Genomic DNA, 22,974 nt, shown 5'->3' with positions numbered 1-22,974 from the left:
CAAATAGTTAACTTCTTCCATTTGGTGGGGTTTTAGTATCTATAAAACAATTTAGGAAATGTGCATCAGGTATTGTTATCTATGTATTTCAAAAAGGAACGAAAGATTCTGTGACTGTCATGTGGCTAATTTACTGTTTAAATTGTTACCAGTTCTCCTGGCCCAGCTGCTATTTTTGTCATTACATGTTCACATCCTTTTGTTAAAACAGGTATATAGCTAAATATGAGCAGAGAAAGGGGGCATGGGCCAAATGGCAGGAAACCATACATCTTTTTAATTTTTTTAAACATCTTTATTGGAGTATAATTGTTTTACAATGGTGTGTTAGTTTCTGCTTTATAACAAAGTGAATCAGCTATACATATACATATATCCCCATATCTCTTCCCTCTTGTGTCTCATCCCTCCCACCCTCCCTATCCCACTTCTCTAGGTGGTCATAAAGCACAGAGCTGATCTCCCTGTATTATGTGGCTGTTTCCCACTAGCTACTGGTTTTACATTTGGTAGTGTATATATGTCCATGTCACTCTCTCACTTTGTCCCAGCTTACCCTTCCCCTGCCCCGTGTCCTCAAGTCCATTCTCTAGTAGGTCTGTGTCTTTATTCCCGTCCTGCACCTAGGTTCTTCATGATATTTTTAATACATATATATGTATTAGCATACGGTATTTGTTTTTCTTTTTCTGCCTTACTTCACTCTGTATGACGGACTCTAGCTCCATCCACCTCACTACAAATAACTCTATTTGGAGGAAACCATACATCTTGTAAACAACAGGGGTCCTTGGGCAAACAAAGAAAAGCAGGAACCTTCAACTGATGGGAAGCCATATATTTTGAGGTGACAGGAGTTCTGGAGGCAGACAAAGACAGGTGGGAAAAAGCAGGAATTTCCAGCATCCTAATATAAACTTTTGCTCTTTATAGCTTCATTACAATAAAATTAGCCTTGTAGAAAAGAAGTACCCATCATGCACTGATGCCATACCACTTCTGATCAAGGCTAAATAAGGACAAAAATCCCTCCTCCCCTTTGGAGGATGGAGATGGGATGAAAATCAGGAAATATGATCCAAAACCCATCCCTCCCCAATGGATATTCTGCCCATTCATTTTTACACCCCCATATCACCAGCTTGCCAAAGAAACTCAGGGCAGCTACTCACCTGAGTCTGTCCAGTCTCCCCTGAGAGCATATTATTGGTTAATAAATCCTCACTTTGCTTTCTCGACCTCTGTGTTTCACCTCTGAATTCTTCCTGTGATGAGATAAGAATGAGGCAGAGCACATGGAGGGAGGGGTCTGTCCCAGGAAGACCACATAGGGTCCTGCTTGGTTACAGAGAGACCATGCACACCTCCTTCCTCTTCCACTCCTCTTGCTCTCCTTATTTCCTTTTGTATTTTCCATTTCTTCCTCCTGTATCACTTTTCCTTCTCCATTGCTGAGGCTGTGAGTCTACAGACATCACCCACAGAAATTTCTAAGTGGTCTTGAGAAGCCTCAGGTATAAATAGGCAGAGGGTTGAAAAAGCCAAGCATTATGCCAGGTAAAGGAGTAATAGTGAGAAGTAAGAATGTCATGGAAGGAAAAAGCCAAAAGAATCAGAGATGTATCTAAATTGAGTGGAGGGAAAGGTGTCTCAGGTGACTCTCCTAGCAGTTAGGACACTAATTAGGCTGGAGGAAAGGGAGGTGATTACAAATTTGAAATGAATGAACTGAAGGGTGTGAAAGAGGTATGCAGTTAGATGCAAATGACACAGATGTCTTTATTTCATCTCTGCAAAAATGGAAGGTGTTCACCAGAGACCAGTGAGGATAAAGCAAAGCACAGTTCTTACACTAGGATGGACTATTATCTAATAAAACTCTTTTCCCATGTAAATGTTGATTAAATTACAGAATCACGTTGGAGTGAAAAGGACCTTTGAAATAACTGACTCAGGTAATTAAAAAAAAAAAATTTAGCCACAAAACCCTTGAAACCAAGCAGGAACCTGTAGAGTCCACCCAGATAAAAAAAGCCTTGCCATGTCCTCTGTTTCTTGTTTGTAGGAAAAAGTTTTCAGCCTACTAGAGCTTCCCTGAGTTCCCAAGGGCAAATTCAAACAGTTACTAATTAGGGGAGTGAGGGAATGCAGAAACAAAGGAAAGGAAGTTAAGAAAAAAATAGTGCAGCCATGAGTCAGGGTCCTGGTTCCTCCTCAAGGGATACGTATAACAATCTGATACATTTCTCTTAGTTCTATAGGAGATAAGGCCCACATCCAGGTGGAGGATGATAACTTCAGGCTGAGCATAAGCACATAGACCCCAGATTGGCTGGAACCAGAGACTGATGATTGAGATTCCTGGAATACCACCCTGTCACCTCACCACCCACCAATCAGAGGAAGATAACACACCCTGCAGATTTCCCCCCAAATTTTGCCTATAAAAACTCTTTCCTCCAAATCATGGAGAGTTCGGGTCTTTAGACCATGAACCACCCCATTCTCCTTGATTTGTTGGCCCTTGCAATAAACCTTTCTATGCTCCAGATTCTGATGTTTTGGTTTGTTTGGCCTAACTGTGTGTCAGGCACACGAACTTGGGTTCGACAGCATCCCTATAAATGACCTTCTTCCGTGAACTCCAAAATGTAAAACCGACAAAAGCAGATCTGCTTTCAATAAAGTTGGCATGGGCCAGTGTCCGTTTCCTCTTGCCACTCCCATTGTGTATGGTGACTACCTGAGGCATCTTTAAGAAACCTTAAGGCTCAAAGGAACGTAATTAAAAAGTTAATAGTGTTACCCAAAAACTGGGTTGGCCTATTGGTAGGTGTCAAAACAAAAGACACAACCAAGCCAAAGATCAGGAGAAGGAAAGATTTATTATTACTTGCAGCAAGTGAGGAGAATACTGGGGATCTTTCCCAAAGCAGTGTCTCCCTGAACAGCAAGATTGAGGAAGTTTTAAGCCAGCAGTATATGCATATTCAGGAAGGGGCTTGGGCAGTAGGCAGAGTCCAAGCTTTAGTTGATTAAAGTCAGAGAAGGTCAACATCATCCTCCCTCAGGTTCCAGTTGATCTGGTGGTTGAACACTTCAGGCTAATCTTTACCAATGAAGCAAAACTGAGAGTTTTAACAAGTGATATATTGTCTTTTCTATTGTTACTTCTGTTGCCTGATACCAGGCAATGTTTCTGCATTCTTTTGTTCCTTAAGATCATTAATTACTGAGACCTGTTCAAAGGCAAGCACTGTGGCCAGTCTTAGATAACAAAATGGCTTAAGTCAAAAATGGCTTCTCTCCTGTCAAGAAAATCATGCCTGATTCTCTTTCTTTGGGGACTCTCTGCCCTATCTGCTTTTAATAGTTTGGTCCAACTGTAAAATGGATTTTACAGAGAAAGAACTGAAGTACAGAAGAGTGACAAGAGTTACCAGGGTTAAATACTTGTTCCCATGCAGGGTGTTCTCTGTTGTACCATGCTGCCTTTAAACCAGCACATAGAATGAATCAGCAAATATATATTAGCATGACTTATGTGTAGTACTTGATCCTGGGTGCTAGAGTGTAAGATACAAAAGTATAAGCTGTGGGGCTTCAAAGAGTTTATAGCTTAATTTTAAAAAGTTGAATTAACAATGTAAAATTTGAATAGTTTAAAGAAACCAGGAAGTGGACCTACCTGACTACTGTAGGGTCACTGAGGGCTTGGTTTGTTCTCACAGTGAGAGCCTTTTGAGCACACCTGGACTCCCTTAACTTCTCACCTGTAGGCCCAAACCTGCCCTAGCTGCTTCTCCCAGCAGGGATTTGAAAGCCTCCATAGGGCTCCTACCTGCTGCCCTGTTTCAGGTTTATTCTGTGAGCTCTTCCAAAGTGCTTCCTGTCCATTGCTTCTGAGCCCATGTCCTGGGAACAAACTTGCTTTCCGTGAGAAGTGAGACCCTGCTTTGCTTTTGGCAGTTCTACTAAGGAGAGAGCTTTACCTGTAAACTATGATGACTAAAGGCTTTTACCTCCTAGTGGACTTCCTCGTAAAGTTGCTTGCTGGGAATTTCAAGAATTACCTGCTGTTGGATCTCTCTTTTTTGTCACTGTTCTGTGATGACTTTGCTACCTTTATGTTGCTTGCATGTCACTTACAAGTCTGCCCTGCTTTCTGAATATACTGTTTTCAGGCAACAGTGGTGGATTGATGTCTAGTTTGTATGTGTAGTTCTGCACATTCCCCTTGGGTTTAAGCAGACCTTGCCGGTAGTGGCTGAAGAAGTCCTGACTCTTCTTGCCGGTGGCTTCTCCTGTTATTAGCTGCTGCTAGACTAAATGAATGTGTTTTGTCCTTACTTGAGTACATATGTATCTTTTAGACCTTTATGTCCACTAAGGAGTTGGAAAGTTGTTTTTGACAACCTAACTTGCAAAGAAGAACATGAGTGGACTATCAGCCTCACCTGTGCCTTCCAGGTCCTGACTTCACCCTGGCAACAATTTGCTCTATGGCATCTAGACCAGCAGTTATTGGAGGAGAGTTCTGCTCTGAGGTCTTACATCTCCTTCCTCACTGAGGAGGACCAACTCTTGAAGGCCCAGCATATGGGACATCTCATCACAGTGAAACCCACCTCATGGACAGTTTGACATCTGAGGAGGAGTTACAGAAATCCTGTCTAGCAATTTGGTGTTGACTTACCTTTTCTAGTTTTCTAGGACCTAGAATCTAGTCATGAACTCTTTTACTCATCACATGAATATCAGGCTGAAGATCATTTGCCTCAAGGGATAAGCAACTTGCTATGTAACAGCCCCCATGATGGCACTTATGGATGGGTCCTGACAAGCCTGTGGGGAGGAAAACAGTGGTAGTGTGAGAGAGAAGCAATAAAACAATTTTTAAATCCTAGGCTAGAAGACTTTCTCCAATAGAAATTGAAGTGTATCACAGCAGAGAGGCCCTCAAGCCCCAAATATTTACAGCAGACCTATGTCAATTGTGGCAGTCAGAATTTTCCAGCCATATGTTCAGTGTACACCAAAGGTGGAGATGGCTTAGGTCCATATTAAAGGCTTTAAGTTCCCTCCTGTCTGGGCTGCTTCATGTTGTCCTCTTTCAGCATCTGTACATAACTTGAAACTCTGGCTTCCCAGCCTGTGCTTGGTTATAGAAACTGCCTAGTTTGGAGTAATGGGGGTTGCATTTTTCACACCCTCTTCTAATAGGACTGGATCTTTGTCAACCTTGGCTACGTCTTTAGTGATAGAGTATTGGCTGAGGCCTCAATCTCCAGTTCCATATAGGACCTCACCTACAGGTACTTCCTTCTAGCACTCATGATATTCTCTAAGTACATCTTATTTGGCTCGGCATAGCCAGACTCTAACTTGACACACCTGAGCATTGAGCCTTCCTTTAAATGCTATCTCTTCCATGGTCCATGTCCTTTTAGTGTGGGAACCAGCATTCCATAGCTAATGGATGACATTCCCAGTGACCCTCAGTTTTTTAGGAGCAAGGGGGTGTTCTTACCATGTTTTTCATGGCCTGAGGGCTTGGATCATGGTGATCAAAGTCTGAAACTCAAGTCTTCAGGAATTTCTACATATCAGACTTCATCGTGAGGCTCTCTTGCCCCCTTTATATAAGAAATAAACCCAGGGCACTCTGGCTATTGAGTATTCTGTTTTTGCCTGCCTGGCATCCTTTACCTTGGGACCATCTCTGGCAAGCACTTGTTCCAAACCTGACTAGCCAGGAGAGTATGAGCTTGGATCCTGATGTGAAAGAAGAGAGACTTGAGAGGACTGTTTTTGACCGAATAGATGCTGACTTGAGGCTGTGCGGTGTATCTGATGCTGAGTACTAGGTCCTATAATTTAAAAAGAATAGGTGAATAATTCTTGCTTAGTCTGGTATCTGGACCATACAGACAACCCAATATATGTGGTCTTAACCCTGCTTTAACAGAAAAGTAAGGCTAGGGGAAGTAGCACCCTGAACCACATTTTTCCCCTAGGAAATGCAAATGATCACTCAAATCTAAAGGTTTTTATTTAGAACACCAAGCAAAGGTTCTCAGCTCTTCTTCAGTTAGTAGTTTGACCCATTTCTCCACTTTCAATGTCCCCAGATACTTATAGCTTCAACTTTCATCTCTGCTATAGACTTGTCTAGAACTAAAGACGGTTCTAGATCATCTTGAGACCAAGCCATTCTTTATAAAATGGCACAACCAAGAATGCATGGCATTGTACTAGAAGTGAACTTTTTACTGTAATATCTCTCCTTTTGGTGATTGGGTCTGACAACCCCTCGCTATCCATTTCTTTAAGATACTGGGAAAATCATTCATTGGCTTTCTGTTGTCTGACTAATTTTGACCCCCTGGTTTCTATCCTCCATCACTGTATTTATTCAATACTTCAACAGTTAATGAAAAGGAAGGAGGCACTTGTGATCTACACCATTCAATTTTAGCTGCTCTTATAGACATCTACAGTACAGCCCAAGAAACTGAACTACCCTTAAAGAAACAATCATTGTCCATTGCCAAAATACCTCCTAGCCTTGACCCCAGTCCTCCCGGGGAGTCTGCCCATGTGCTCCCCACCACTACTTTAATAATTGGCAAAACCACGGGCCCAGTTTAGATTTTTGGCACTGACCACTCTGTCATCATCTTTGGTTCCCAATCAGACTTGCTTTTTGCTCTGTTCTGTGAGTCGGCTTAAATTCTTGTTCATCTTTCTATTTCTTATTACAGTCCTTTGGTGTCTGTTACTTCTAGTTGATTTTTCTTGGTATAAACTGGGCTGGATTTTGAGAGACCTTTTGTTACCATGGTTTGGTAACAACTGTTCACTACTCCTACTTTGATTTTAGTACTTAGATTCCTATTTGTTCTCTGAATGGGAGAAACCTGGGATCACTTCAGTGATGAGGCACCTCCTAAAGGCCTCCATACCAGCCAGAAGACTTTGGTAATTTAGGAGCTCTTGAGGCAGGATGCTAATTTCCAAGTACTATTGATATTTGCCCAGGACTTTGCCTTTTTTGTTTCTATAAGTTCCTGCTTGCACTGTTGCCATCTCCTGATCAAAAGTGCCTGCTATATTAAAGAAATATGAGCTTACTATATTTCTTTAGGTCCTAGATACCCATTTCTTTAACAATTTGTCCCTAACTACTTTTGCTTCCTGAACTCTCAGCCAAAGCTTGTCTAACCACCTCGCCCACCCCAATCTCCATGAGTTAGATTAGAACCAATTAACATGAAGCCACAATAAGATTTATATTCATTGGAATATTAACATATTAATGTTCTTAATGTTCTTAATTAACATATTAATGTTCTTCATTGGAAGAACATTAAAACTATGGACGAATTTGTAATAGAGGGGATGACATAAGAAATCTGTCAGAGACTCATAAACACCAAGCAATTATTTTCACAGGCATGGAAAGCATTTTAACTTGAGATCATGGTCTACCTATGTCATTGTCTACGTAATTCAACTTCATTACGTTTCCTGTTTCAAATGATTTTTCAAAGCTATTTCTATTAATGGCATCGTTAAATTTTATGAAGAGTTCCATAATAAATGCTAATTATTAATTTCTCATTTTGAGAATGTCAACAGGCTTCCTAGAGATGTTGAAAAGTAAATTCTAGGTCTAGTTAACATCCTATTAACCTACATGGGTTGAGAAAATGTTGATATCCAGCCATTTCTGACACAAACTGAAACAGAAAAAAACAAGAAAATTAATGCTGCTTCTCTTTTTGAAAATAAATATTATAGCATCTCAACTTTCAATTAAGATTCTGGACACACTATATTTATTGAAGGTTAAAGTTATACTGTGTAAATTATTTTTACATGTGCTTGCTTAAAAGATGCAACCATTTCAATAAAACCTTTTTCATGTTTATCATGTCTATATTTGTCTCATAACTCTTGATAGACTTCAAAATAACAAGGACATTTGCTCTGCAATGGTGTCCCTGAGTATAATGGTTGAAATTGGAAAAGAGGAGGGCCTTTGGGTTGGAATCCTGCTTCTATTACTAATTATGTAACCAAGGGAAAGTTGCTTAACCTTGCTGAGCCTCAGATTCCACATTTATAAAATTGAGGACATAAAACTTATTCCTAGGGTTCTTCTTGTTAAGATTAAATAATAAAGTATGTTAAGTATAGTAAGTACTTAATACCTCACTAAAATGTAGCTGTAGATAGATATGTTTTATAAAACTGTGCCCTTTTATTAATGTAAGAACACAGACATGAATGTAAATCACTCTTAACTACTTCTGAGAGAGCTGGGAAGATGGCAGAAGAGTAAGACGCAGAGTAAGAGTAAGACCTTCCTCCCCACAGATATATCAGAAATACATCTACACGTGGAACTGCTCCTATAGAACACCCACTGAACGCTGGCAGAAGACCTCAGACCTCCCAAAAGGCAAGAAACTCCCCACGTACCTGAGTAGGGCAAAAGAAAAAAGAAAAAAACAGACAAAAGAATAGGGACGGGACCTGCACCAGGGGGAGGGAGCTGTGAAGGAGGAAAGGTTTCCACACACTAGAAGCCCCTTCGTGGTTGGAGATGCGGGTGGCGGAGGGGGGAGCTTCAGAGCCGCGGAGGAGAGCGCAGCAACAGGTGTGCGGATGGCAAAGCGGAGAGATTCCCTCACAGAGGATCGGCACCGACCAACACTCACTAGCCCGAAAGGCTTGTCGGCTCACCCGCCGGGAAGGGCGGGGCTGGGAGATGAGACTTGGGCTTCAGTCGGAAGCCGGGAGAGGACTGCGGTTGGCTGCGTGAACACAGCCTGAAGGGGGCTACTGTGCCACGGCTAGCCGGGAGGGAGTCCGGGAAAAAGTCTGGAGCTGCCGAAGAGGCAAGAGACTTTTTCTTGCCTCTTTGTTTCCTGGTGCGCGAGGAGAGGGGATTAAGAGCACTGCTTAAAGGAGCTCCAGAGACAGGCGCGAGCCATGGCTATCAGCGCGGACCCCAGAGACGGGCATGAGATGCTAAGGCCACTGCTGCCGCCACCAAGAAACCTGCGTGCGAGCACAGGTCACCATCCACACCTCCCCTCCCGGGAGCCTGTGCAGCCCACCACTGCCAGGGTCCCGTGATCCAGGGACAACTTCCCCAGGAGAACGCCCGGCGTGCCTCAGGCAGGTGCAAAGTCATGGCGGCCTCTGCCGCGGCTGTCTCGCCCCGCATCCATACCCCTCCCTCCACCTGGCCTGAGTGAGCCAGAGCCCCCGAATCAGCTGCTCCTTTAACCGCGTCCTGTCTGAGCGAAGAGCAGACGCCCTCAGGCGACCTACACGCAGAGGCGGGGCCAAATCCAAAGCTGAACCCCAGGAGCTGTGTGAACAAATAAGAGAAAGGGAACTCTCTCCCAGCGGCCTCAGGAGCAACGGATTAAATCTCCACAATCAACCTGATGTACCCTGCATAGGTGGAAAACCTGAATAGACAACGAATCACCCAAATTGAGGAGGTGGACTTTGAGAGCAAAATATATTATTTTTTTCCCTTTTTCCTCTTTTTGTGAGTGTGTATGCTTCTGTGTGAGATTTTTGTCTGTATAGCTTTGCTTTCACTATTTGTCCTAGGGTTCTGTCCACCCATTTTTTGTTTTTAGTTAAAAAATTTCTTTTTTGTAATTATTTTTTATTTTAATAACTTTATTTTATTTTACTCTTTCTTTCTTTCTTTCTTTCTTTCTTTCTTTCTTTCTTTCTTTCTTTCTTTCTTTCTTTCTTTCTTTCTTTCTTTCTTTCTTTCTTTCTTTCTTTCTTTCTTCTTTTCCTCCCATTTATTCTGAGTAGTGTGAATGAAAGGTTCTTGCTGGTGCAGCCAGGAGTCAGTGCTGTGCCTCTGAGGTGCGAGACCCAACTTCAGGACACTGGTCCACAAGAGACCTCCCAGCTCCACGTAATATCAAATGGCAAAAATATCCCAGAGATCTCCATCTCAACACCAACACCCAGCTTCACTCAACGACCAGCAAGCTACAGTGCTGGACACCCTATGCCAAACAACTAGCAAGACAGGAACACAACCCCACCCATTAGCAGAGAGGCTGCCTAAAAACATAATAAGGCCACAGACACCCCAAAACACACCACCAGACGTGGACCTGCCCACCAGAAAGACAAGATCCAGCCTCATCCACCAGAACACAGGCACTAGTCCCCTCCGCCAGGAAGCCTACACAACCCACTGAACCAACATTAGCCACTGGGGACAGACACCATAAACAACGGGAACTATGAAACTGCAGCCTGCAAAAAGGAGACCCCAAACACAGTAAGATAAGGAAAATGAGAAAACAGAAAAAAACACAGCAGATGAAGGAGCAAGATAAAAAAAACCCACCTGACCTAACAGATGAAGAGGAAATAGGCAGTCTACCTGAAAAAGAATTCAGAATAATGATAGTAAAGATGATCCAAAATCTTGGAAATAAAATAGAGAAAATGCAAGGAACATTTAACAAGGACCTAGAAGAACTAAAGAGGAAACAAGCAATGATGAAAAACACAATAATTGAAATTAAAAATACTGTACATGGAATCAATAGCAGAATAACTGAGGCAGAAGAACAAATAAGTGACCTGGAAGATAAAATAGTGGAAATAACTACTGCAGAGCAGAATAAAGCAAAAAGAATGAAAAGAACTGAGCACAGTCTCAGAGACTTCTGGGACTACATTAAACGCACCAACATTCAAATTACAGGGGTCCGAGAAGAAGAGAAAAAGAAAGGGACTGAGAAAATATTTGAAGAGATTATAGTTGAAAATTTCCCTAATATGGGAAAGGAAATAGTTAATCAAGTTCAGGAAGCGCAGAGAGTCTCACACAGGATAAATCCAAGGAGAAACACGACAAGACACATATTAATCAAACTATCAAAAATTAAATACAAAGAAAACATATTAAAAGCAGCAAGGGAAAAATAACACACAAGGGAATCCCCATAAGGTTAACAGCTGATCTTTCAGCAGGAACTCTGCAATCCAGAAGGGAGTGGCAGGACATATTTAAAGTGATGAAGGAGAAAAACCTGCAAACAAGATTACTCTACCCAGCAAGGATCTCATTCAGATTTGATGGAGAAATTAAAACTTTTACAGACAAGCAAAAGCTGAGAGAGTTCAGCACCACCAAACCACCTTTACAACAAATGCAAAAGGAACTTCTCTAGGCAAGAAACACAAGAGAAGGAAAAGACCTTCAAGAACAAACCCAAAACATTTAAGTAAATGGTAATAGGAACATACAATTCAATAATTACCTTAAATGTCAGGCTCAGCTTAAATGTAAATGGATTAAATGCTCCCACCAAAAGACACAGACTGGCTGAATGGATACAAAAACAAGACCCATATATATACTGTCTATAAGAGACCCACGTCAGGGCTTCCCTGGTGGCGCAGTGGTTGAGAATCCGCCTGCCGATGCAGGAGACACGGGTTCGTGCCCTGGTCCGGGAAGATCCCACATGCCGCGGAGCAACTAAGCCCGTGAGCCATGGCCGCTAGGCCTGTGCGTCCGGAGCCTGTGCCCCGCAACGGGAGAGGCCACAACAGTGAGAGGCCCGCATACCGCAAAAAAAAAAAAAAAAAAAAAAGAGACCCACTTCAGACCTAGGGACACTTACAGACTGAAAGTGAGAGGATGGAAAAAGATATTCCATGCAAATGGAAATCAGAAGAAAGCTGGAGTAGCAATTCTCATATCAGACAAAATAGACTTTAATATAAAGACTATTACAAGAGACAAAGTAGGACACTACATAATGATCAAGGGGTCGATCAAAAAAGAAGATATAACAATTGAAAATATTTATGCACCCAACATAGGAACACCTCAATATATAAGGCAAATACTAACAGCCATAAAAGGGGAAGTCAACAGTAACACATTCACAGTAGGGGAATTTAACACCCCTCTCTCACCAATGGACAGATCATCCAAAATGAAAATAAATAAGGAAACACAAGCTTTAAATGATACATTAAAGACGATGGAGTTATTTGATATTTATAGGTCATTCCATCCAAGAACGACAGAATACACATTTTTTTCAAGTGCTCATGGAACATTCTCCAGGATAGATCATATCCTGGGTCACAAATCAAGCCATGGTAAATTTAAGAAAATTGAAATTATATCAAGTATCTTTTCTGACCACAATGCTATGAGACTAGGTATCAATTACAGGAAAAGATCTATAAAACATACAAACACATGGAGGCTAAACAACACACTACTTAATAATGAAGTGACCACTGAAGAAATCAAAGAGGAAATCAAAATATATCTAGAAACAAATGACAATGGAGAAACGACGACCCAAAACCTATGGGATGCAGCAAAAGCAGTTTGAAGAGGGAAGTTTATAGCAATACAATCCTACCTTAAGAAACAGGAAACATCTCGAAAAAACTACCTAACCTTGCACCTAAAGCAATTAGACAAAGAAGAACCAAAAAACCCCCAAAGTTAGCCAAAGGAAAGAAATCATAAAGATCAGATCAGAAATAAATGAAAAAGAAATGAAGGAAATGATAGCAAAGATCAATAAAACTAAAACCTGATTCTTTGATAAGATAAATAAAATTGATAAACCATTAGCCAGACTCAACCAGAAAAAAAGGGAGAAGACTCAAATCAATACAATTAGCAAGGAAAAAGGAGATGTAACAACTGACACTGCAGAAATACAAAAGATCATGACAGATTACTACAAGCAACTGTATGCCAATAAAATGGAAAACCTGGAAGAAATGGGTACATTCTTAGAAATGCACAACCTTCCAAGACTGAATCAGGAAGAAATAGAATATATGAACAGACCAATCACAAGCACTGAAATTGAAACTGTGATTCAAAATCTTCCAACAAACAAAAGCCCAGGACCAGATGGCTTCAAAGGCAAATTCTATCAAATATTTAGAGAAGAGCTAACACCTATCCTTTTCAAATTCTTCCAAAATAGAGTAGAGGGAGGAACACTCCCAAAGTCATTCTAAAAGACCACCATCACCCTGATAACAAAACCAGACAAAGATGTCACAAAGAAATAAAACTACAGGTCAATATCACTGATGAATATAGATGCAAAAATCCTCAACAAAATACTAGCAAACAGAATCCAAAAGCACATTAAAAGGAACATACACCATGATCAAGTGGGGTTTGTTCCAGGATTGCAAGGATTCTTCACTACATGCAAATCAATCAATGTGACACACCATGTTAACAAATTGAAGGAGAAAAACCATATGATCATCTCAAATGATACAGAGAAAGCTTTTGACAAAATACAAAATGCATTTCTGATAAAAACCCTGCAGAAAGTAGGCATAGCAGGAACTTTCCTCAAAATTATAAAGGCCATATATGACAAACCCACAGCCAACATCATCCTCAATGGTGAAAAACTGAAACCATTTCCACTAAGATCAGGAACAAGACAAGGTTGCCCACTCTTATTCAACATGGTTTTGGAAGTTTTAGCCACAGCAATCAGAGAAAATAAAGAAATAAAAGGAATCCAAATAGGAAAAGAAGAAGTAAAGCTGTCACTGTTTGCAGAGGACATGATACTATACATAGAGAATCCTAAAGATGCTACCAGAAAACTACTAGAACTAATCAATGAATCTGGTAAAGTAGCAGGATACAAAATTAAAGCACAGAAATCTCTGGCATTCCTATACACTAATGATGAAAAATCTGAGAGTGAAATTAAGAAAACACTCCCATTTACGATTGCAACAAAAAGAATAAAATATCTAGGAATAAAGCTACCTAAGGAGACAAAAGACTTGTATGCAGAAAACTATAAGACACTGATGAAAGAAATTAAAGATGATACAAATAGGTGGAGAAATATACCATGTTCTTGGATTGGAAGAATCAACATTGTGAAAATGACTCTACTACCCAAAGCAATCTACAGATTCAATGCAATCCCTATCAAATTACCACTGGCATTTTTTACAGAACTAGAACAAAACATTTCACAATTTGTATGGAAACACAAAAGACCCCAAATAGCCAAAACAATCTTAAGAATGAAAAATGGAGCTGGAGGAATCAGGCTCCCTGACTTCAGACTATACTACAAAGCTACAGTAATCAAGACAGTATGGTACTGGCACAAAAACAGAAATATAGATCAATGGAACAGGATAGAAAGCCCAGAGATAAACCCACACACATATGGTCACCTTATCTTTGATAAGGAGGGAAGGATATACAGTGGAGAAAAGAAAGCCTCTTCAATAAGTGGTGCTGGGAAATCTGGACAGCTACCTGTAAAAGTATGAAATTAGCACACTCCCTAACACCATACACAAAAATAAACTCAAAATGAGTTAAAGACCTAAATGTAAGGCCAGACACTATCAAACTCTTAGAGGAAAACATAGGCAGAACACTCTATGACATAAATCACAGCAAGATCCTTTTTGACCCATCTCCTAGAGAAATGGAAATAAAAACAAAAATAAACAAATGGGACCTAATGAAACTTAAAAGCTTTTGCACAGCAAAGGATACCATAAACAAGAGGAAAAGACAACCCTGAGAATGGGGGAAAATATTTGCAAATGAAGCAACTGACAAAGGATTAATCTCCAAAATTTACAAGCAGCTCATGCAGCTCAATATCAAAAAAGCAAACCACCCCATCCAAAAATGGGCAGAAGACCTAAATAGACATTTCTCCAAAGAAATATACAGATTGCCAAGAAACGCATGAAAGAATGCTCAACATTATTAATCATTAGAGAAATGCAAATCAAAACTGCAATGATGTATCATCTCACACCAGTCAGAATGGCCATCATCAAAATATCTAGAAACAATAAATGCTGGAGAAAAGGGAAAACTCTTGCACTGCTGGTGGGAATGTAAATTGATATAGCCACTATGGAGAACAGTATGTAGGTTTCTCAAAAAACTACAAATAGAGCTACTGTTCAATGCAGCAATCCCACTACTGGGTATATACTCTGAGAGATCCATAATTCAAAAAGAGTTATGTGGGCTTCCCTGGTGGCGCAGTGGTTGAGAATCTGCCTGCCGATGCAGGGGACACGGGTTCGTGCCCCGGTCCGGGAAGATCCCACATGCCGTGGAGTGGCTGGGCCCATGAGCCATGGCCGCTGAGCCTGTGCGTCCGGAGCCTGTGCTCCGCAACGGGAGAGGCCACAACAGTGAGAGGCCCGCGTATCACAAAAACCAAAAAAAAAAAAAAAAAAAAGAGTTATGTAATAAAATGTTCATTGCAGCTCTATTTACATTAGCCAGGAGATGGAATCAACCTAAGTGTCCATCATCAGATGAATGGATAAAGAAGATGTGGCACATATATACAATGGAATATTACTCAGCCATAAAAAGAAATGGAATTGATTTATTTGTAGTGAGGTGGATGGACCTAGAGTCTGTCATACAGAGTGAAGTAAGTCAGTAATAGAAAAACAAATACCATATACTAACACATATATATGGCATCTAAGAAAAATAAAAAAAGGTCATGAAGAACCTAGGGGTAAGATGGGAATGGAGATGCAGACCTACTAGAAAATGGACTTGAGGATGTGGGGAGGGGGAAGGGTAGGGTATGACAAAGTGAGAGAGTGGCATGGACATATATACACTACCAAATGTAAAATAGATAGCTAGTGGAAAGCAGCCACATAGCACAGGGAGACCAGCTCGGTGCTTTGTGACCACCTAGAAGGGTGAGATAGGGAGGGTGAGAGGGAAGGAGACGCAAGAGGGAAGAGACATGGGAACATGTGTATATGTATAACTGATTCACTTTGTTATAAAGCAGAAACTAACACACCCTTGTAAAGCAATTATACTCCAATAAAGATGTTAAAAAAACCCCACTATTTCCTCCTTAAACAGCTTATACAGTTTGCCTTTTAAGTCTCAGTTGCTATATCTGTAAAATGGGATATGGATATATCAATAATTAGAATAGTATTGAGATAATTTTATGGGTTCTTTAATAATCTGATAATCTGAGCACTGTATCATCTGGCTTCTTGGTCCCTTGTACCTTATAACGTTACAACATTTCACCTGAAATAAAAATTCAAAATATATTAGAAACTTGATAGTTTGTTACTCTGGAGCAGATTTTTAAACAGCTCTATGTTGATAATTTTCTTCAGTGGTTGCTAGGAAGATTGCTTGTTAAGCATGCAGATTGTTGGTCCCTGGCCCCAGAGATTTTGAAACACACACTATAATCCACTGAGTTTCAGAGAAACTATTAAAACTTATGTTTGCTTTTAGCTGACTCATTATATATAATGGGGTCTGGAACCCTGCGTTTTTAACAAGTACTCCAGTGGTTCTGATACAGCTAGTCTGAGGACCATCCTTTGAGAATTATGCCCAAGGGCAGTGGCCTCTAATGTGCAGTGTACATAACTCAGGTTATCTGGAAGAATATGTTAGAAATTCTATTTATAGTTTTGTCAAAATCAAATTAATCTCCACTCACATTTAGTATGCTGGAGGTTTCATTAGGTCTGCATGTGTGATTGTCACATGCCACAGATTCTGAGAGGTGCTCTAAAAAAACACTGTAGAGTGGGAGTTCGCAGGCAGAAGAGCTGCCTCTGGCACCCTCCCTCCTTAGCTTTAAGCAAGACATGATTTTTGTGCCTGGTAAATTCTTATATAACCCAAAAACTATTTTTGCAAAATGGACAAGTGGGTTAGAAAACTCTAAATTCCCTACAGTGAAATTGAAGATAATAATTGAAGCAGAGATAACCAGTAGAAAATGGCAAAATGGATGCTCTTAGTTTGAGGTCTTAGCCATAATGTAAGTAAAAGCTAAGACGATCTAAATCAGCTCTAACAAATCTCCCCAAATTAGAAATGATTATGAATATTATATGAAATATGAATTTACATCCAGGATAGTTAATGATGAAATTGCCATCTCTGGGCAAGTATCTTTGTATTTTGGGGGTCTTTGAGAGATTAATGATAGTATGAAGTCATTAAATTAGTTAGACCTTTTAAAATGAATTGTTTATAATTTTTTTAACATCTTTATTGGAGTATAATTGCTTTACAATGTTGTGTTAGTTTCTGCTGTATAACAAAGTGAATCAGCTATACATATACATATATCCCTATATCTCCTCCCTCTTGCGCCTCCCTCCCACCCTCCCTATCCCACCCCTCTAGGTCATCCCAAAGTATCAAGTTGATCTCCCTGTGTTATGCAGCAGCTTCCCACTAGCTATCTATTTTACATTTGGTAGTGTATATATGTCAGTGCCACTCTCTGACTTTGTCCCAGCTTACCCCACCCACACCGTGTCCATTCTCTACGTCTGTGTCTTCATTCATGTCCTGCCCCTAGGTTCATCAGAACCATTTTTTTTTTTTTTTTAGATTCCATATACATGTGTTAGGATATGGTATTTGTTTTTTCTCTTTCTGACTTACTTCACTCTGTATGACAGACACCAGGTCCATCCACCTCAATACAAATAACTCAATTTCATTTCTTCTTATGGTTGAGTAATATTCCATTGTATATATGTGCCACATCTTCTTTATCCATTCATCTGTCGATGGACGTTTAGGTTGCTTCCATGTCCTGACTATTGTAAATAGTGCTGCAATGAACATTGTGGTACATGTCTCTTTTTGAATTATGGTTTTCTCAGGGTATATGCCCAGTAGTGGGATTTCTGGGTCATGTGGTAGTTCTATTTTTAGTTTTAAAAGGAACCTCCATACTGTTCTCCATAGTGGCTGTATCAGTTTACATTCCACCAATAGTGCAAGAGGGTTCCCTTTTCTCCACACCCTCTCCAGGATTTCTTGTTTGTAGATTTTTTGATGATGGCCATTCTGACCGGTGTGAAGTGATACCCCATTTTTGAGAGAAATCGTTTCTTGTAGAGTTAAGAGAAACATTTTAAAAAATTGTTTTATCATAACTTTTTTTTTTTTGGTACGGGGGCCTCTCACTGTTGTGGCCTCTCCCGTTGCGGAGCACAGGTTCTGGACGCGCAGGCTCAGCGGCCATGGCTCACGGGCCCAACCGTTCCGCGGCATGTGGGATCTTCCCGGACTGGGGCACGAACCCGTGTCCCCTGTATCGGCAGGCGGGCTCTCAACCACTGCGCCACCAGGGAAGCCCTATCATAACTTTTAAAAATCCATAAATCCACTGCTCTGGCCACCTTAAGGATTTTCCTGTACCCTGAGTTATCTGTTATCTCTTTACTCTCTTCTACTTGAAAAATATGTTGCAAAACAATATTCTGTGACGCAAGCAGGTCTTCAGCCTCTAGAATAAACCATTTCTTGGGGGTGGGAGGGTGGTGGGAATTGGCCAATACTTTGCAGCTAACATGTTTTGCAATGGACCAAAAAACAATCCTCCAAGCAGAGTTTTATGTTTTGTATTACACATTAAAATCTGGCTCCTTTTCTTTTTCTTTTTCGTTACTTTTGCCTCTCCTTACTGCATGGGAATATTTTCACCATATGACTTATAAAACTGGAAACTTTTCATTGAATTTTTGTCACTATAGCATGAATAATTCATTCAGTCCTCAAATGTCACAATGAACATCAAGTGGTTTTACATAATGCATTCCTGATGGAGTTTCAAGAAGCCAGCAATCCAGGGATGCAGCAGAGAAGACAAAGTTTGGAAAGGAATTTCATATAAATTTATCATTTAACCAGGAAGGATAAAATAAGTGGAGAGAAAAGATGGAGAAATAAAAGTGTGTTTTTTTTACAACCAAAAATAGGGAAAAAAGCAAAACTAACACACTTGCCACTGGGGACAGAGGGGAAATAAAACAGAAGGTAGCCAAAAACAGATGGTCTGGTTGGGGGACAGGAGGGGAAATTAGAACTTCATAAGTATAGGAATTGAATTTGAAACTGTAGTAAAATCGGAACCATAATAAATATTTACAATTTTCAAGGACTCTGGGAACATTCTCAATGTTATCTGAGTGAGGAATATTGAATGAAATATAATAGCTATTAGAATTCTACCTTTGAATGTTTATTAGTTGATGAGAGTACTCCTCCTTCTAGCATCCCTTTCTTTTACGTTTTGAGATTGACCATATTATGGTAATCCAGCCAAAAGAAATTTTCAAGCCCTTCATGGAGCAGGCTGTTAATTGTCTATCCAACTGCTGCTCTCTCATTTTTTCTTGCTAATAGAACCTTAATTTTATTTTTCTCCAGATAGAGTGTAGCCTATCAAGATCTCTTCATCTCAGAGAGGATGAGCCTCATACCAGCCCCATGGAATTAATCATCACTAGCTTACACTAGTCATTGTAATTCCACTCCCTTTAGCTAATGATTGCCCTGGGGTAAGCATGTGTAAGAGATTTCTGTTGCTGCTGTACCAAATTATCACAAATTTATTATTTCACAGTTCTGTAGGCCAGAAGTTTGGGTTGGCCAGCTTGGTTTCTCTGCTCTGAGTTTTTTAAGGACAGAATCAAGGGGTTGACTGGCTGGGCTCTTATCAAAATGTTCTGGGAAGGATCTGCTTCCACGTTTATTCAGGTTGTTGGTAGAATCTGGTTCCTTGAGGTTGTAGGACTGAGGTCCCCATTTCCTTGTAGGCTATCAGCTGGGGGCTGCCCCTAGCCCATAGGAGCATCTCTTCAGTCTTTGCACATGGACCATTACATCTCAGAGACAGCAAGGGTGTGTTGAACCCTTCACACTTGGAAACTTTCTGACTTTTCTTGGTCTCTCTTGCTCCAGCTCTGGTAAATGTTTTGCTCTTAAGGAATCATGTGGTTATATTGGGCCCCTAGATAATCTATTTAAAGTTTTGCAAACAATTATATCTGCATATTCACAGATTCCCAGGATTAAGGTGTGGATATCTTTGGGGGTCCATTATTCTGTCTACCATTATATGTAACACATAAATAGTCAAAGAAAAAAGGGGGATTCCATTGGAGGTTTCATTTCCTAGGTGAAAAGATAGAGACTCTGCTCTTTTTATCCAGCTAGAGACGCTAGTAGGGGGACAAGGTGTCTGGAGTGGCAGCAGCTACCTTGTAACCAGATGTCAAGAATGAAGATAAAAGTCAACATACCAAGGATGGTGGAGCAGGAGACTAAAAAGCACCTAGGTCCTCTTGATGATATTTTCTATTAATTAATTAATTAATTAATTTTTGGCTGTGTTGGGTCTTCGTTTCTGTACGGGGGCTTTCTCTAGTTGCGGCAAGTGAGGGCCACTCTTCATCGCGGTGCATGGGCCTCTCACTATCACAGCCTCTTTTGTTGCGGAGCACAGGCTCCAGACATGCAGGCTCAGTATCTGTGGCTCATGGGCCCAGTTGCTCTGCGGCATGTGCGATCTTCCCAGACCAGGGCTCGAACCCGTGTCCCCTGCATTGGTAGGCAGATTCAACCACTGCACCACCAGGGAAGCCCTTGAAGATATTTTTGAATAGCAGAACCAATGCCAGTGATTGATTTTGTCTGGATGGCTTGTCATTTGAGGAAAAGTAATGATTTGTTTACAAGCAATCAGTTCAGTTTTCTGTCACTGGCAACCAAAAGCAATTCTAAATGTTATGTTGCTCCTAGCCCTGATTTCTGGAACTCTACTGTGGGACACATCTCTACTTTTCCACACTTTAAAATGTAGTGTTGGCCAATCTGATTAAATTAATTTATATTGTAATTCATAATAAATGTCTTCATTGGTGGTGTCAAACTTAACTTCACCTTGAGACTGTATTCAGGATTACAGAGTCCAGGAAGAGGGTCCAGGGGTCAGCAAACTATAGCCCATGAGCCAAATCCCGCTGGTATAAGCCATGGAGCTAAGAAAGGTTTTCATATTCTTTTTTTTTTTTTTTTGGCCTGCACCACATGTCATGTGGAATCTTCCCTGACCAGGGATCGAACCCGTGCCCCCTGCATTTGGACTGCAGAGTATTAACCACTGGACCACCAGGGAAGTCCAAAAGGCTTTCATACTCTAAAAGATTGTAACTCCACACAGCCCCCCCCCCCCAACAACAACAACAAAAAAGAATATGTGACCACAAAGATGAAAGTTTATTATCTGGGCCTTTATGGAAAAATCATGCCAACCTCTGCACTAGTCCCAAAGAGGACTCACCTTTCATGAAGTTGAGACTGGGGTTTTACTAAGGAAAGAGTTATTAGGTAAGCATTTAATACCTTTGAAAAATTATTATAAATCACTGTGTAAAGCTTTTGGCACAGGTAAAGATGAATTCTATCTTCAAATTAGGTTTCTTTTCAGTTCAACATTTATTGAATTTCTATTATTCAAGAGTATAGAAGACACTGGAGTTACATAATGAATAAAACAGGGTCTTAATGTAGCTGGAAATCACTTCAGGGAGTCATCTTCTCTGGCAGAAATTATTCACACAATATTCTGAGCAAAAGATAAGGGCCTGTATAAACAGGATTGCATGCAAAATTTTATATGGATTGGGAATTCCCTGGCAGTCCAGTGGCTAGGACTTGGTTCTTTCACCGAGGGGGCCTGGATTTGATCCCTGGTTGGGGAACTAAAGTCCTGCATGCTGCACAGTGTGGCCAAATAAAAAATATTTTTTTATATGTATCTACTTTTTTCTAAGGATATGGAAATAAGGATGGACAGCAAGTGGTTGGAAATTTGGGCCTGTAACTCAAGATCAGAAGAGTAGAAAAGGAATGAACAACCATTTAATAGCTACTTTATATATGTTAGTTAAATTGTTATATCAATCCCCAAAGGTAAATGCTGTTTTGCAATTTCTGCTTCAGGTCATACTCCAATGACCATATTGCTTTCACTAAATCAAACTGCCTCCTAAAGAGAAGCAGGGACTGAAGATAAAGATTAGGAGAAGAGTCACAAATCTCTTTAAAATTCTGGAGAGGCAGATAGGGAGACTGTAGAGTAAGAGTCAAACACAAAACCTGAAGGAGTGCCTGCATTTAATCATGGGAAAGGGAGAGAAGCTAGTGAAAAACTCTGAAAAAAAGTGATCAGAACATGTAAAGAAAACTAGGAGAGCATTGTTTCACAGAAGCCAGGAAATTTAAAAGGTTTAAAAGCTCCAGTACCTTCAAGCAGGGTGGATGTAGAGATGAAATAAACTGAATTTGGTCAACAGGACATAAGGTGATATTTTGTTTTGCTGTCCAATTTTTTTCCCTTTTTAAAATTAATTTTTATTGGAGTATAGTTGCTTTACAATGTTGTGTTAGTTTCTACTGTACAGCAAAGTGAATCAGCTATACATATACATTTATCCCCTCTTTTTCGGATTTCCTTCCCATTTAGGGCACCACAGAGCATTAAGTAGAGTTCCCTGTGCTATACAGTAGGTTCTCATTAGTTATCTATTTTATTCATAGTATCAATAGTGTTTATATGTCAATCCCAGTCTCCCATTTCATCCCACCCCCTACCCCCCTTTCCCCCCCAGTATCCCTACGTTTGATTTCTACATCTGTGTCTTTTTCTGCTTTGCAAATAAGTTAATCTATACCATTTTTCAAGATTCCACATATATGCATTAATATATGATATTTGTTTTTCTCTTTCTGACTTACTTCACTCTGTGTGACAGTCTCTAGGTCCATCCATGTCTCTACATTGTTGTCCAATTTGGTAGCCACTAGCTACATGCAGCTATTTACATTTAAATTAATTAAAAAGTCAAAATTCAGCTCCTTAATTGTACTGGCCACATATGAAAAAAAAACTACATGCTCAAAAGCTACATGTGGCTAGTGGCTAGCATATTGGACAACTCAAAAAAACATGTCCATCATCACAGAAAGTTCTACTGGAATGTATTTTTTTAAAGCATCCAGTAGTGCAGAAGCAAGAATGCAATGGGGAGATTTAA

The sequence above is a fragment of the Kogia breviceps genome, chromosome 7 (genome assembly GCF_026419965.1).
Source record: "Kogia breviceps isolate mKogBre1 chromosome 7, mKogBre1 haplotype 1, whole genome shotgun sequence".
NCBI lineage: Eukaryota > Metazoa > Chordata > Mammalia > Artiodactyla > Physeteridae > Kogia > Kogia breviceps.
Note: the sequence above shows the minus strand (reverse complement) of the source record.